The following is a 5,639-nucleotide window of genomic DNA, read 5'->3' as shown; positions in this document are numbered from 1 at the left end:
TATCCTCTATCCTATCCTATCCTCTATCCTATCCTATTGTCCATCCTATCCTATCCCCAAACCTACCCTTTCCTGTATCCTATCCAATCCTGTATCCTATCCTGTCCTCTATCCTATCCTATCCTCTATCCTATCCTATCCTCTATCCAATCCTATCTCATATCCTATCCTATCCTCTCTCCTATCAAATCCCCTACCCTATTCTCTGTCCAATCCTATCCTCTATCCTATCCTATCCTCTATCCTATCCTATCCTCTACCCTATCCTATCCTCTATCCTCTATCCTATCCTATCCTCTATCCTCTATCCTATCCTATCCTCTATCCTATCCTATCGTCTATCCTATCCTCTATCCTATCCTATCCTCTATCCTATCCAATCCTGTATCCTATCCTGTCCTCTATCCTATCCTATCCTCTATCCTATCCTATCCTCTATCCTATCCTATCCTCTATCCTATCCTATCCTCTATCCTATCCTATCTTCTATCCTATCCTATCCTCTATCCTATCAAATCCCCTATCCTATCAAATCCCCTATCCTATCCTCTATCCTCTATCCTATCCTATCATCTATCATCTATCCTATCCAATCCTCTATCCTATCCTATCGTCTATCCTATCCTGTATCCTATCCTATCCTCTATCCTATCCTATCCTCCATCCTATCCTATCCTCAATCCTATCCTTTCCTGTATCCTATTAAATCCTGTATCCTATCCTGTCCTCTATCATATCCTATCCTATATCCTATCCTATCCTCTATCCTATCCTATCTTCTATCCTATCCTATCCTCTATCCTATCAAATCCACTACCCTATTCTCTGTCCAATCCTATCCTCTATCCTATCCTATCCTCTATCCTATCTTATCCTCTATCCTATCCTATCCTCTATCCTATCCTATCCTCTATCCTATCCTATCCTCTATCCTCTATCCTATCCTATCCTCTATCCTCTATCCTATCATATCCTCTATCCTATCCCATCGTCTATCCTATCCTCTATCCTATCCTATCCTCTATCCTACCCTATCTTCCATCCTATCCTATGCTCTATCCTATCCTATCGTCTATCCTATCCTCTATCCCATCCTATTCCTCTATCCTATCCTATCCTCTATCCTATCCTATCCTATATCCAATCCTATCCTCTATCCTATCCTATCCTCTATCCTATCCTATCCTCTATCCTATCCTATCCTCTATCCTATCGTATCCTCTATCCTATCCTATCCTCTATCATATGCTATCCTCTGTCCTATCCTATCCTCTATCCTATGCTATCCTCTGTCCTATCCTATCCTCTATCCTATGCTATCCTCTATCCTATCCTCTATCCTATCCTATCCTCTATCCTATCCTATCCTGTATCCTATCCAATCCTCTATCCTATCCTCTATCCTATCCTATCCTCTATCCTATCGTATCCTCCATCCTATCCTATCCTGTATCCTATCCTATCCTCTATCCTATCCTATCCTCTATCCTATCCTATCCTCTGTCCTATCCTATCCTCTATCCTATGCTATCCTCTATCCTATCCTCTATCCTATCCTATCGTCTATCCTATCCTCTATCCTATCCTATCCTCTATCCTATCCTATCCTCCATCCTATCCTATCCTCAATCCTATCCTTTCCTGTATCCTATCCAATCCTGTATCCTCTCCTGTCGTCTATCCTATCCTATCCTCTATTCGATCCTATCCTTTTATCTTATCCTATCCTATACTCTATCCTATCCTATCCTCTATCCTATCAAATCCCCTATCCTATCCTCTATCCTATCCTATCCTCTATCCTATCGTATCCTCTATCCTATCCCATCTTCTATCCTATCCTATCCTCTATCCTATCAAATCCCCAACCCTATCCTCTGTCCTATCCTATCCTCTATCCTATCCTATCCTCTATCGTATCCTATCCTCTATCCTATCCTATCCTCTATCCTCTATCCTATCCTATCCTCTATCCTCTATCCTATCCTATCCGCTATCCTATCCTATCGTCTATCCTATCCTATCGTCCATCCTATCCTATCCCCAATCCTATCCTTTCCTGTATCCTATCCAATCCTGTATCCTATCCTGTCCTCTATCCTATCCTATCCTCTATCCTATCCTATGCTATATCCAATCCTATCCTCTATCCTATCCTATCCTCTATCCTATCCTATCCTCTATCCTATCCTATCCTCTATCCTATCGTATCCTCTATCCTATCCTATCCTCTATCATATGCTATCCTCTGTCCTATCCTATCCTCTATCCTATGCTATCCTCTATCCTATCCTATTCCTCTATCCTATCCTATCCTCTATCCTATCCTATCCTCTATCCTATCCTATCCTCTATTCTATCCTATCTTCTATCCTATCCTATCCTCTATCCTATCCTATGCTCTATCCCATCCTATCGTCTATCCTATCCTCTATCCTATCCTATTCCTCTATCATATCCTATCCTCTATCCTATCCTATCCTATATCCTATCCTATCCTCTATCCTATCCTATCCTCTATCCTATCCTATCCTGTATCCTATCCTATCCTCTATCCTATCCTATCCTCTATCCTATCAAATCCCCTATCCTATCCTCTATCCTATCCTATCCTATCCTGTATCCTATCCTATCCTCTATCCTATCCTATCCTCTATCCTATCCTATCGTCCATCCTATCCTATCCCCAATCCTATCCTTTCCTGTATCCTATCCAATCCTGTATCCTATCCTGTCCTCTATCCTATCCTATCCTCTATCCTATCCTATCCTCTATCCAATCCTATCTTCTATCCTATCCTATCCTCTATCCTATCAAATCCCCTACCCTATTCTCTGTCCAATCCTATCCTCTATCCTATCCTATCCTCTATCCTATCCTATCCTCTATCCTATCCTATCCTCTACCCTATCCTATCCTCTATCCTCTATCCTATCCTATCATCTATCCTCTATCCTATCCAATCCTCTATCCTATCCTATCGTCTATCCTATCCTGTATCCTATCCTATCCTCTATCCTATCCTATCCTCCATCCTATCCTATCCTCAATCCTATCCTTTCCTGTATCCTATCCAATCCTGTATCCTATCCTGTCCTCTATCCTATCCTATCCTATATCCTATCCTATCCTCTATCCTATCCTATCTTCTATCCTATCCTATCCTCTATCCTATCAAATCCACTACCCTATTCTCTGTCCAATCCTATCCTCTATCCTATCCTATCCTCTATCCTATCTTATCCTCTATCCTATCCTATCCTCTATCCTATCCTATCCTCTATCCTATCCTATCCTCTATCCTCTATCCTATCCTATCCTCTATCCTCTATCCTATCCTATCCTCTATCCTACCCTATCCTCCATCCTATCCTATGCTCTATCCTATCCTATCCTCTATCCTATCCTCTATCCCATCCTATTCCTCTATCCTATCCTATCCTCTATCCTATCCTATCCTATATCCTATCCTATCCTCTATCCTATCCAATCCTGTATCCTATCCTGTCCTCTATCCTATCCTATCCTCTATCCTATCCTATCCTCTATCTTATCCTATCCTCTATCCTATCCTATCTTCTATCCTATCCTATCCTCTATCCTATCAAATCCCCTATCCTATCCTCTATCCTCTATCCTATCCTATCATCTATCCTCTATCCTATCCAATCCTCTATCCTATCCTATCGTCTATCCTATCCTGTATCCTATCCTATCCTCTATCCTATCCTATCCTCCATCCTATCCTATCCTCAATCCTATCCTTTCCTGTATCCTATCCAATCCTCTATCCTATCCTATCGTCTATCCTATCCTGTATCCTATCCTATCCTCTATCCTATCCTATCCTCCATCCTATCCTATCCTCTATCCTATCCTATCCTATATCCTATCCTATCCTCTATCCTATCCTATCTTCTATCCTATCCTATCCTCTATCCTATCAAATCCACTACCCTATTCTCTGTCCAATCCTATCCTCTATCCTATCCTATCCTCTATCCTATCTTATCCTCTATCCTATCCTATCTTATATCCTATCCTATCCTCTATCCTATCCTATCCTCTATCCTCTATCCTATCCTATCCTCTATCCTCTGTCCTATCCTATCCTCTATCCTATCCTATCGTCTATCCTATCCTCTATCCTATCCTATCCTCTATCCTACCCTATCCTCCATCCTATCCTATGCTCTATCCTATCCTATCGTCTATCCTATCCTATTCCTCTATCCTATCCTATCCTCTATCCTATCCTATCCTATATCCTATCCTATCCTCTATCCTATCCTATCCTCTATCCTATCCTATCCTCTATCCTATCCTATCCTCTATCCTATCCTATCCTCTATCCTATCCTATCCTCCATCCTATCCTATCCTCTATCCTATCCTATCCTCTATCCTATCCTATCCTCTATCCTATCCTATCCTCTATCCTATCCTATCCTCTATCATATGCTATCCTCTGTCCTATCCTATCCTCTATCCTATGCTATCCTCTATCCTATCCTCTATCCTATCCTATCCTCTATCATATCCTATCCTCTATCCTATCAAATCCCCTATCCTATCCTCTATCCTATCCTATCCTGTATCCTATCCAATCCTCTATCCTATCCTCTATCCTATCCTATCCTCTATCCTATCCTATCCTCCAACCTATCCTATCCTGTATCCTATCCTATCCTCTATCCTATCCTATCCTCTATCCTATCTTATCCTCTATCCTATCCTATCCTCTATCCTATCCTATCCTCTATCCTATCCTATCCTCTATCCTCTATCCTATCCTATCCTCTATCCTCTATCCTCTATCCTATCCTATCCTCTATCCTATCCTATCGTCTATCCTATCCTCTATCCTATCCTATCCTCTATCCTACCCTATCCTCCATCCTATCCTATGCTCTATCCTATCCTATCGTCTATCCTATCCTCTATCCCATCCTATTCCTCTATCCTATCCTATCCTCTATCCTATCCTATCCTATATCCTATCCTATCCTCTATCCTATCCTATCCTCTATCCTATCCTATCCTCTATCCTATCCTATCCTCTATCCTATCCTATCCTCTATCCTATCCTATCCTCTATCCTATCCTATCCTCTATCCTATCAAATCCCCTATCCTATCCTCTATCCTATCCTATCCTGTATCCTATCCTATCCTATCCTCTATCCTATCCTGTCGTCTATCCTATCCTCTATCCTATCCTATCCACTATCCTATCCTATCCTCCATCCTATCCTATCCTCAATCCTATCCTTTCCTGTATCCTATCCAATCCTGTATCCTATCCTGTCCTCTATACTATCCTATCCTCTGTCCTATCCTATCCTCTATCCTATCCTATCCTCTATCCAATCCTATCCTCTTTCCTATCCTATCCTCTATCCTATCCTATCCTCTATCCTATCCTATCTTCTATCCTATCCTATCCTCTATCCTATCAAATCCCCTACCCTATCCTCTGTCCTATCCTATCCTCTATCCTATCCTATCCTCTATCCTATCCTATCCTCTATCCTATCCTATCCTCTATCCTATCCTCTATCCTATCCTCTATCCTATCCTCTATCCTATCCTATCCTCTATCCTATCCTATCCTCTATCCTATCCTATCCTCTATCCTAT

The sequence above is a fragment of the Halictus rubicundus genome, unplaced genomic scaffold, assembly GCF_050948215.1.
Source record: "Halictus rubicundus isolate RS-2024b unplaced genomic scaffold, iyHalRubi1_principal scaffold0128, whole genome shotgun sequence".
In the NCBI taxonomy this organism is placed as follows: Eukaryota; Metazoa; Arthropoda; class Insecta; order Hymenoptera; family Halictidae; genus Halictus; species Halictus rubicundus.
This window is presented reverse-complemented; position numbering follows the sequence as displayed.